General features: G+C 36.9%; 1 protein-coding gene across 1 annotated transcript in view; it reads right to left on the reverse strand.

Annotated features, from left to right (window-relative positions):
- Window positions 1–10,991, reverse strand: part of LOC120769622 (homeobox protein aristaless) — a 115,713-nt gene extending 104,722 nt beyond the window's left edge. The window contains exon 1 of the mRNA XM_040096727.1: window positions 10,908–10,991. The gene's annotated coding sequence lies outside the window, so the exon portion shown is untranslated. The remainder of the gene's footprint in view (window positions 1–10,907) is intronic.
- Window positions 10,992–12,851: the final 1,860 nt, after the last annotated feature.

Genomic DNA, 12,851 nt, shown 5'->3' on the forward strand with positions numbered 1-12,851 from the left:
GTTGACAGTCGAATTGTGTAACCCTTTTGTCGCATGCGATATCGATCTATTGCCATTGATCACGTTATTTAATTAATTAAATTTACTTTTTGTTATAAATGTAATAATATTTGTTAAGTGTCTTAGCTCGTGCTAATATTAATTTAAGGGATAAGATCTTAGGTGATAGTGCCAGGAAACACACAAGTGGTGACTAAGTGCCGTATTGATATGGCTTGAAGGTTTCAGCGTTAAGTGATTAGATTCGTAACTACATTATTAAAGTAACGTTACTAACTTCTAGTTCAATCTGGATATTTCACTAGAGGTAGAACTTGACTGTCCTGCAGTGGTTGTAATTGACCATAATTGTGGTTGGATCTAATTCTCGAAATAACAATCGTGGAGATCTCACCCAGGCGGTTTAAAATGGAGGGAGATATACTCATGCATCGACATTGCATTTGGAGTCTATTAGAAAATCGTTGCAGCGGTTAGTTTCAATTTCAGCCAATTCAACCGACTGAGCGTTTATACGATTAGATTAGATAGACGAGGATTGCATCACGAATTTAGGTCTATTGTGCCCCCTCCTAAATTACAAAAACTCACCTAGCCCCAGCATATGGATAAAGTCCAATATACTGCTAGGTGTTAGTGAGGCGATGTGATCCCTATTTGGAAACATGAACCCAAGAGCCTTTATCCTATGTCTTCAGACTGCTATGCAGTCAATGTTATGGAGTTTCAGGCTTCCTGTTGCAGAACCGGCAATTTGCGCAAGAAGCTAGACCCCTGTTCTGTAACTGATTCTTGAGTTTACATTGGCGAGTGTAGAATGCGACAATTAGCCTCAATTTGTCCCTAGGGAGGTTGATTACATATTTAAACCTGCTGACGTCATATACCTCTCTCTTCTTCCTTCCTCTTTGCGGAGCAGCTTTTTTATGGTATGGATGTTCTGATGCGTTTATGTAAGTGAATACTGCAGAGCGAGCGAGCTCATCAGCCAGTTCATTCCCGACATTCACGATGTTTAAACGTCAGTGTACCGTAAGCTGCGCAATCGAAGGTAAAGTGTCAAGATATTTTCAGCTCGCCTTCTCACAAAAAACTTTCACAATGAACGTCCGTGGAGATTATTTATCTCAACGCATAAAAGCCTATTGAACATTGTCCAGAAAAACTAAACTTGGAACCGGTATGCATCAAGTAATTACTGGATGTCTATTTTCAAGTTTTTTCTTTAAGCTTTCTATCACATAAAAACCAAAAACCCAAGTAAGTAGATCAATACTAATGCCAAATATGTCAATTCAAGCTACTAATAAACTTTTGATAGACATAAGAGGAGGAACTTTCACAGAGGGACCATATGTTTACTACTTATGGCGAACCAGGATTCTGATATAGTTTTCGTGTCTTGAAAAATAGATTAAGTTATGAGGACGTTGAAAACAGAGAACTCATTTGGACTACTCTAGGTTAAAAGGATCTTCGGACGTACAAAAACGGGTCGTTGACAATCGGCTGCTAAGCACACAGAGTGTCCATTGCTAGCTTGCAAGACGTTAGTGGAGATCTAACTCGCTTTCATTCCAAAGTGAGCAGGGGAAGGTTGCCCCCCTCTGATTATTTCATCGACTTTTCAGTTCCCAGCGATTCCCCTATGACCAGGCACCCAAACGAGTTTGATGATGAAGTAACTTGATGATATTTCCACTGAGGGCAAACAGTCCTTGACTAGTTTTGATCGCACAGTTAGCGAGGTCAGCGCTAGTATTGCCGCTCTGCTGTCAGAGTGAATGCTCATCTCCCTGAAGGAGGCTGCACCTCCTAGCAGTACGAGGTGCAGTAAAACTTAACAATGGTGCGCTAGCCTAAAGCTTAGCTTGACGGAGAGCTCTTTAGAGAAAACTTTCGCTCTATATGCCCGGCTTTCTGGAGCCTTAGAGCGAACTTCGCAGCAATGTTCAGGCCACAACGTAATTCAGAAAACTGTAGAGCTGATAAGCTAGCAAGAAAAGGCGCTATAGAACTCCCATTTCTTCCTGTATTCTATTACTAGATAGCTGAGTTTAGCGGAAGCTTGGCCAGCGCGGTTCCGCCATAGATGCATGAGCTATCACAAAAGTCTCTTGGCCCAAAATCCATCGCAAGAGATCTAGTAATCTCTTTGATCTCAGTAAGGCTAGCCTCTTCCCAGTTTTGGGGTTTTTAACAAGCCTTTGCCTTATTAGTGTCCACCAGTACGACTGGGAGTCCCAACAGATGCCATTTGCAGAAGCTGTATGGAAAAAGATGAGGTGGAAACCATCTAACCTAACCTAACCTGCGCGAAATGCTATGTGTAAGTGGTACTGTTGGTTTAGTTCACAGTGCATATGAGATCCCCTCTTTGGACACGTTCAAGCTTCTTAGCAAGTGTACCTTTTCGAGCGCCCTCCACCAGACGAGTTCATCATTAAAAATTATTGGCTTGAGTACGGTTTTGTAAAGCTTAAACAACACCTTTGGCAAGAGTCCACACCTTTTTCCTATAGCTATTCTGCAGCAATATCAGACAACTGGCTTGAACTATAAATATACCACGACTGTGTAAAATCCCATAAAGGTCTCTTGAAATTGACTTCAAATGCTCAAGATGGCAGCAACATTATAATTCTAAGGAAGCTTTGGAGCATTACCCCAGCGATTGAATGTTTTTAGCCGATCAAGGCAGAATATCACTCACAAAAAGGACGTGTTGAGATAAAGGAAAAATAATGACGAATTGCATAAATGTTAATTCTTTATATGACTCCCTTACTAATGCTTTGGGAGACCCTGTGGAACACATCAAGTCCTTCAATGATTTAAAAACTGTTATCTTATCAACCTTTTTTTTGGATAAGTCCACAAACTAAGTGCTAAACTGGTATCATATTTTCAATAGGTTCTCAAGTTGGCCTCTCTGTCGAGCGATTTTTCATTTTTTGGGACCAAATTGTGAGGTGAAGTTTCAACATATTCATATGGTGGGATCAAACTGTGAGGTGAAGTTCCGTCACTCACTATATGGACTGTAATCGTCCATATATAATACATGTAACTATTTCAATTTCTTACAAGTATAACAACAACAAAGATCTGTTGTCGAAACATAATTTCCGCTTAATTTGCAACCATGTCAATTTGAATTTGAATTTCTCTGCTCCAATTTGTAGATTTCATCTTTCATTTGATTGCAGTAGGTACTTATCTGAAAAATAATCAAATCAAAAACGTCTAGAGACCACAAAAAAACTATTTACAGAGGCCAAATATAATTTGTGTTGTCTGCGCGACATTTCCGTTTTATCAACTGTAAGGAAACTGTAACAAAAAACAACAAAATACAAACAAACAAGCACAATATTAATAGAGCGCAATACCGCTTGTGATCGAGGCTGAGAACTATCAAAGAATTTTGCCGAAAAATGTCTAAATTTTTGTATGGGTCGGTGTGCGTATTGTTGTTGTTGTTAGGTAGTTCATGTAAGCAACAAGGCAGCTAATAATTTTTGGGCTGTCGACAAGTTTTGATAATTAATTGGATTTATGCTTAAAGAGAGAGAGTATGTGGGGAAGCAAGTTGTTGTTGTTTTTGGGTGGCTGACTAAAATTTAGTTTAGAGAAATATTTAAAAATTTTATTTTTTTAATATTTAAATTTTAAAAACTGATTTTTTGTTGTCATAATTAGAACAAAAAATTTAAAAATATCTCTTTATCTCTCTCACGCTTGATTGCCGAAAGCGCGCAAATCAAAATCGCCGAAAATTAAAAAATGTTACAAACTTATTATCAGATTTGTGCAGACAACGTTTTACATGCCGAAATGGAAAGGTGAACAAATCGTGCAAGCAGTATTTCTGATTGATAAGAACCCACGGGTGGAAGACCTAGCAGACGGCAATGAACGAAGAGCTGCTCGTTGTCGCTAGATAATGTGCAGCGATGAAGAAACAAGTTTACATTGACTTCAATTCAATTACTGAAACAATCAATTATGAATTGTAGAGCATGTTGTTAAAATTTGGGTGAACATAGAGAAAGCAGAGACGCACAAAGAAAGTGAAAGAATGTGAGAGGGTCTAAAGCGTGCGGTTAATAGCGGAGAGTAAGCAAAGTAGGCGCAAGTGTGTACAGTTAAGGCAGCCTAATGGCTATAATTGTCACCTGAGCAATTATATACACACATATAAGTTTATGTGCATATGTATGCATATTAAATTATGCTTGTCTTTGGCAACCGCGGAATGTTTGACATTTCTTAATTAATTTTTTCGTGTTTTCGCTACCTTTTGAAGCTTATGACATATGTTACAAAAACCGCTAGCAGTCACACACATATGTATGTATGCATGTATGTAAGTATGTGAAATTCTGCAGATGTGCGACTGCGCGATTGCAGATGCTGCCAACAGTGTTGTATTGTAGCTATTAACGATGAAATTAATGAAGTTTGCAATTAATTGCGGTTGTTCTATGCCAAGCATGGAGCAAACTATTTGATAAATCGTAAATGTAGAATTTTTTTGCAATTAACAACTCAATTTCGATTAGATCTGTTTCTGTTGGTGGCGATAGAAGAACCAAAAAATAAAAGAAAAATACTAAAATTAAAAAAATGGAAAAATTTAAAAAAAAAAATAGAACAAAGCTAACTTCGGTAGCTATGATACCCTTTACAAAAAAACAGTTTCTATACAAGAGCTTGTATTTTGTTCGGTTAGTTTGTATGGCAGCTATATGCTATAGTGGTCCGATCAGAATGATTTCCGCGGAAATTGTTCCGTTATATTAGATAATAATTTGTGCCAAATTTCGGAAAGATATCTTATCAAATAAACAAGTTTTCCATACAAGGCCTGGATTTTGATCGTTCGGTTTGTATGGCAGCTATATGCTATAGTGGTGCGATCTGAAGAATTTCTGCGCAGATTATACTGTTAAAGTAGACAATCATCCGTGCCATATTTCGGAAAGATATCTTATCAAATAAAAAATGTTTCCATACAAGGCCTGGATTTTGATCGTTCGGTTTGTATGGCAGCTATATTCTATAATGGTGCGATCTGAAGAATTTTTGACAGACATTGTAGCTTTGCTTTGAACAATTATTCGTGCCGAATTTCATGACGATATCTTAACAAATAAAGTTTTTTCCATACAAGGACTTGTATTTGACCGGTCGATTTTTGTGGCAGCTATAAGCTATAGTGTTCCGATCTAAAGAATTTCTACGGACATTGTAGCCTTGTCTTATATAATAATTCTTGCCAAATTTTGTGAAGATATCTTATCAAATAAAAAATTTTGCCATACAAGGACTTGAATTTGACCAGTCAATTTGCATGAGAGCTATATGCTGTAGTGGTCCGATATCGGCAGTTTTGACAAATGAGCAACTTTTTAAGGAGAAAATGACGTGTGGGAAATTTAAGATCGATGCCTCAAGACCTAAGGGACTATTTCGCGTATATTCAGTCAGACATGGCTAAATCGATCCAGCTTGTCTCGCCGATCATTGGTAAATGCACATCATAGAATTTCCTTTCTTTCTGTATATTAAAAACCTCGTGGCAAACATTATATACACTGTTTAGGGTATAAAGATAAAAAATAGTCTCCTCAACAGACTTGAAGAAAACACCACCTTCAGTACTGCTGCTATCACCGCCAACACCGCCGTTACCGTCGTCGCCACTCGCACCATTAATTATGCATACAAACATAAATTAGTTGAATACGACATAATTAAATTGAATATTTAATGTGAATCAGTTAAAACCGTATTAAGTGCCAGCCGAAAAGAGTTTAGGTTTTCGTAGGGAAGTGGCAAATGAAGTGAGCTTAATAAGAATTAGAACGTTTTGGTGGCAATAACGGCCGAAAGTAACAGGAAACACACATACATATAAGTATTATCTGTTGTGGCTTAGAAAAACAACAACAAAAACTCATAAATAAGCGCAGAGGCGACACCTAAAGTAGACACAAAGTATAAAACGCAAATGCCGTCGGCATTAAAGTTTGCTGCTTAATTTATTGTACATAAATTTTTCGATTCAATAAGCGTTCGTTATAAATATCTGACATATTATGAGATTTTGTTTTTTAATTTAAAATCATGTTCAAATGTGTTGGTGGGTGTGTGAAGTAAATTAAATTCGTAAAGTTCAAAATTGTAACTAATGGGTGACTCAAGTAGAGATACTTTTTCAATAGCATGTGACTTTTATAAAGAAATTCGCGCTTCGCTCAACTTATGGTCAACATAATCGGCCTACTGAGTGTACTATTCGCAAAACCATCACCCATCTTGAGACCCAGCATTAATTATTGAATAACATTTCACCGAATAGAACACGTCCAGTACGCACTGAGAGTGAGCGTGTACACGAAGACCGTGGAGAGTCGATTCAGTGCCGTTCGCAGCAACTCGGACTGACGTATGGAACAACTTGGCACTTTTTACGTCGAGATCTTAAATTAAAAGCGTAAAAAAAACAGTTTGTACAAGAACTAAAGCCGACCGACCTTCTCAAGCGATTATACTCTAAGGGCTCTTGAAAAGTTCCAAGAATATCCGACGTTTCGAGCCAAATTTTGTTGAACGATGAGAGCCATTTACGGTTTAATGAGTATGTATAAAAGCAAAATTGCCGCATTTGGGACGAGGAGCAGCCTGAAGAGATTCAAAAGCTGAAATTTCATAAAGAAAAAACAACGGTTTGGTCTGGTTTTTGGAACAGTGGAAGCATCGGTTTATATTTCTTAAAAAATGATGCCGGTGAGAACCTAACCGTCAATAGCGACCGTTATCGTGCCTTGATAACCGATTATTTGATGCCTGAAATTGAAGCTCGTGATCTCGGCGACATTTGGTTTCAACAAGTTGGCGCCACTTCCCACACATCGCATCAATCAATGAACTTTTTGAGAGAACAGTTCGGTGAGCAGATAACTTCACGTTTTGGGCCGGTCAATTGGCCACCAAGATCGTGTGTTATCACACCGCTAGACTTTTTCCTGTTGGGATATGTAAAGTCTGAAGTCTATGCGGACAATCCCGCTTTGATTCAGACCTTGAAGCACAATATTACGCATGTCATTCGCCAGTTACTGGTCGGAATACAACGTGTCATCGAAAATTGCACTCAACGGATGAAGCATCTGAGACGTAGGCATGGCCAACATAAGAGATAGTCTTTAAAAAATAAATTTCAAAGAACGTTCTTTCGAATCATAATAAACATTCCCCATTATTTTTGAAGCTTCTGTGTTTTTTCTTTAAAAAAAAGTAGGGAACCTCGAACCTTGAAGGGATATAATATTATAAAATCTACTTTGATTGAAGATATCACTGGTTGTGCCAGAAAATTTATGAAAGATGTGACCTTTAAATTTAGATCTGATATAGAGGAGCGAAGCTTACTACATATTACGGGCGATCCAGTTTTCTTAAGTCATTATATAGCAAAAGTTAATGGAAACTAAATAGCCAATAGGGATGCTGAATGGGGTTGTTGACAAAACAATGAAAATGGATTATTGGAAATTGTCTTAGCTGACCCAGTTTTTGCTCAAAGTCATTTATCATGACTCGTTAACTACTTATTTTACGGCTGAGCGATGCTTTGCACAAGATTGAGAGCATTGAGTATGAGCGAATTGAGTATGATCTTTCTCTGAAGTAATTTTTCAATAAAAAAAGAAAGATTTTAGAATAACTTAAAATGTGGTGCTATTAAAGCAATTAGTATTATGTACAAATGCCATAATATTCTTCAATAAAATATGAAAAAACAGACGCTCACATTATTAATTGTATTTTTGTTTAATAATCATAAAACATTCGCACATTGACGGCTACCTGCTTAAGGTAATAAATTTAATTATTTGCCACATTCAAGAATTCCGCCATAATTTCAACAAAACGACAGTAAATTTTCAGTCCGTTTGGAGGGGAACTCGTTTTAATGCATTTTAAATTAAAAGCGATCGGCGAAAATTAACAAGAAATACTAATAAATTTTAACAAGCACATTTTGTTGGATGCAAATGCGAGCTGTGAATAGCAATAAAAGTGAAATTAACTTTGAGTTAAACAAATAAATTTTTGGTTTTGCTGATCCAACAATGGAGCCAAGGAATTAATGAACAACATACACATGAGTGTTAGTATATACATATATGCATATACATATGTATATGTATAAGTGTATATATTTTTTAAATCAAATTTACATTTATTTATTCTCGGTTTCACCTTCAGTCCGTAGGTGTTGGTTAAAAGCGATTTATTACTGAGCATAATGAAATGGACGATCAATTTCGATGCCGCTAACTTTAGAATGTTCAAACGTAAAGTTAAATAGTATGTAAAAATTAGATGTTTCTGGCAAGACTTAAAACTTTAATATAATACTTATGCTTCTAAATATGAGTCAATGATCTTTCAGATTGAGACCGAGTTGTCCCTTAGCAGGACTGCAGACATACTACTACAGTAGAGGCCCGCTAATCCGGACATGGCTTAATCCGGATTCCACTGTAATCCGGACAGGGTTAAAAACTCAAAATTTCTATTATGTCCCTTGTAATCCGGACCGACATTTTCTATCCGTATTCTCTAATCCGGATCATATGTTTATTATTCACTACATTCGCCTTTATGCTTTTATGCTTTATTGGTTTAAGTTTTTTTTGTTTAGTTTGGAACATGTGTATTATTTGTTATAATAAACAAACAGAAATTTATAAATATTTTTTCATAATACATAGTTCTGATATGTCTTTGATAATCCGGATTCCCTTATATTCCGGACAGGGGCCCGGTTTTAATTGATCCGGATTAGCGGGCCTCTACTGTATATGCAAAAAATAGTGAGACTTTCTTCATAACTTTAAAATTCTGTCTTCAAAATCTATGCCGTCCCCCTTAAAGTAATCCTCTTGGCACCAATACACTTGTACCAACGTTTTTTCCAATCCTCGAAGCAGTTGTTAAAGGTCAATTCGCGGAATAGCCTTCAATGCTCAAAACGATTCACGGCCCATAATTCCGGCCTCTTTTTACGAATAGCTTCGCGCAAATGACCCTCAAGTGTATAAGTATAGAATTCGAAATGCGCCACACCTCGATAATTTAAGAAAACTGACAAAATAATCTTAATTTTTGACGAGCTTTTATATGGTTTTTCGGCTTCGGATCATCTTAAGCACGATATTCGGCCGATTGCTCGTCTTTATCCGGGACGTAAGCATAGATCCAATACTCATCGCTAGTAATAATACGATTCATGACATCCTGGTAGTCGGAAAGCATTAAACACAGAGATTAACGCCACGTTGTTTTTCAAAAAAATTTAATGATTTTGGAACCGATCGTGCTTTTACTTTTCTTATGCCCAAATGATCTTACGAGTTGCTTTTCACTGATCCTTCCGATATTCCAGCGATGTCAGTAAGATCTCTAGCTGTTAATCGCCGATTCTCAAGCACCAATTCCTTTATTTTATTGACAGTTTGATCAACAGTTGATGTTGAAAGTTGTCCTGGAAGTGGTTCGTCTTCAACGCGTTTTCGATCCTTTTTGAATAATTTTTACCAATCAAAAATACTTGCTCGCGACAAATAATTATAACCGAAGGCCACTTGAAACATTCTGAACGTTTCGGCAACAGAAATCTGATTCCACATACAAAATTTAATGGGACTTCTTCACTTCCGACAAATGAGCAACATTTTCGGGAGAAAAGGACATGTGCAAAGCTTCAAATTTTGTATTTCTAACCAAATTTCGTGTGCGGAATCGTTGCGAATGATGGAAAATGCTTACACTGAACAAGTTCTAACAAAAAAGCAAGCAAACGAGTGGTACAAAGCCTTCAAAGGCGGTCGAGAGATCGTTGAAGACATGTCTCCTTCTGGACGTACTTCGACCTCTTCAAATGATGAAAATATTAAAAAGATAAAGGATATGGTGCTTGAAAATCGTCAGGCAAGTGTTAGAGAGATAGCAAGAGAGCTCGACATCTCGCGCGAATCCGTTCGAATGATTTTGGTGGATATTTAGGGCATGAAACGCGTTCTTGATCGACTCGTCCCGACAAAGCTGAATGTTTTGTCAAAAAGAGTAGCATTATAACTGCCGAGGAGACATGGGGTTATGAATTTGACATACAGACAAGTCAAAAATAATCGGAATGAAGGGAAAAAGCGAGCCGAAACTAAAAAACCCATACCAAGACCACACAAAAATCAAGTTGATGCTAACTGTTTTTTCGACAACCCCGGTTTTGTGTATCGTGATTTTATTTCGGCGAGACAGACGATCAACAGGAAGTTCTATTTGACGGCATTGAGGCGTTTGCGTCAGAACATCCGTCGTAAACGGCCAGAATTGTGGTAGAATAATTCACGGATTTTACAAAATGATAATGCGCCATAGCATTTAGGCACGATTTTCACCGAATTTAAAGCCAAAAACGGAATGAATATCCTCGATCGACCACTGTATCACCAGATTGGACTCCGTGTGATATTTTTCTTGTTGCCCAAACTGAAACTGCTTTTATGTGGAAACCGTTTTCGGTAGATCGAAAAGATAAAACAAAATTCGCTGAAGGAGCTAAAGGCCATTCCAAAAATTTGTTATGAAAAGTGTTTCGAGGACTGGAAAAACTGGCTTAAGTGTATTACATCTGTTGGGGATTACATTGTAGGCAACAAAATATATATTGTTGAAATATTAAATATTTTGCGTTTTTTTTTAGAATTAGGTTATTTTTGTCACAATGTTTAACAAACGTAATTTTCGCCATAATTCTCAAGCAAATATTTTTTTTAATAAATTAATTTTTTAAACACACAATCGTTTTATACTTTTTACGAACATACCTTAAATTATATAACTGCCGTTAAAATCGTTATCTTTATATACATATGTACATACAAGTATATGTATTTATATTTTGTATTTCTGTTTATAAGAAAATTTTAGTTTTTTAGAAAAAACACCGACGGCTCACGCAACACTTTGCATAATATTTAAATTAGTTACTCAGGCACTTTTTAAAATTTTTCATATCTGTAAATATGTATATTTTTTTAATTTATATGCTGTTTGCAATTCTCTTGTGTATTGATTTATAGCTTGTCACAATTTGAAAAACATAACACTTTTCACCTTGTCAGTTTCAATAAAAGGTTTCACAAAATTCTTTCGTGAGATCTGCGCAAAGCTGGCAGCATCAACACAAATGCAAATTGGCAACTTGCCTACACGAACAGTCTACGTATATGCCGGCTCTTCGAAAGATCTAGCGCGTACAGTATTTCAATGTATTTCCACATGTGTTTTTGTTTTCGAAAATCAATTTCAAATTCACGCAAAAATCAGCACACGCGTTCAATAAACAATACACGCTCCTTTATGCACTACCGCACCGCGCCAATGTCGCAAGTGAACTACTCGACTTAGCGCCAACACGAGCGACTGCTCTCGAGCACAAATTAGCGGCAGCGTCCAGCGCCGACAGCCGGCCAGGTGAGTCGAGTAGGTGAGTAGGCGTCTGCACAGTGCTGCCGTTTGCTGTCAGTTGAGTTTGCTGCGTGTGTATGTGTTTGAGGAAAACAATAACAAAATAAACCACGGGTAAACCGGTTTTATTGTCTTTCATTTATATATTCTTATTTTCAGCGTCAAGTGGGTGGTGCTTGCGTCTAGACTTCCCACTCACACAAACTGTTCGTCATGCTTGGTCGGCTTGCTGTTGTTGGAGCGAGTGCGTTGTGTGTTTGTTATTGTTCTGAAATGTGTGTTATTTGTTGCTGGAGAGCAGCGCTCATGCGATCAATACATTGATTCGACGATCCAATCGATCTTGCTGCTGTTACGAGCTAACGAATAGTCAACGATCTGTTGATTTTATGTGCTGATAGCGAACAGGTGTGCAATGCCGTTCGGTGTTTGTATGTGTTAATGTGTGCACTCGTTATTATTGGCTATGCTCGCCGATTGTGACGATGGGCTGATGTTGCCAAATTTAAATTTTTCTGTTAGTAGATTTTTTGTTGTTTTTGACACAAAAATTTATAGATTAAAAAATTATTATTTCTTAATTATTTATTATTAGCTTTCTTATATACCTACTTTAAGAAAGCTTATATTAAAAGTTCCCGAAGTAGCGCACATACATACATACATAGTTACAGTACATATTTGGGAGACATATTCAACCTCAGCACTAGTTTTTCTATGCTGGACACTACCCAGTAAAGCCATCAGGGAAAAGTTTTTCAACTGTAAAATTGTCATCACTTATGACAGATCTCATCAGAACAATTGATAGATCGGCATTAAGTTTTTTTACTTTTCGACCTTTCTGACTTTTAATATAAACCAGAATGTAAGGCCTTTTTTATTTAGAACACACTTCTTATTTTGGCGAACTGTGGACTCAAAGTGAATACAAGAATAAATTGTATTTGTCTGGACGCCTGAAGGTATTCTTGTGAAGAAAAAATGATCATGAATCACTAGTAAAATCGAAAGACTTCCACCAGTCACAATCATCATTATAATGGACACAGGGTCCCGTCTTATCTCTATAGGAAAGTGAAGAACTAAGAAGTGAGATTCATTTTCACAATACTGGGTTTATTTCTTTTCAATCCGATATATCAACGAAGAGGAATTCAGGAGTTTAAAATAAGTAAGACTCTTTCCTTATAAAACAGGTTCAACAGATAAGATTTTCTAACGTTGTTATGTTAAGAGGTTACATGGGTTTACGGGTTTCAATAATCGATTTTTCTGTCGTCTTAAGAAATTCTAAAACA

The sequence above is a fragment of the Bactrocera tryoni genome, chromosome 2, assembly GCF_016617805.1.
Source record: "Bactrocera tryoni isolate S06 chromosome 2, CSIRO_BtryS06_freeze2, whole genome shotgun sequence".
NCBI classification, from domain to species: domain Eukaryota; kingdom Metazoa; phylum Arthropoda; class Insecta; order Diptera; family Tephritidae; genus Bactrocera; species Bactrocera tryoni.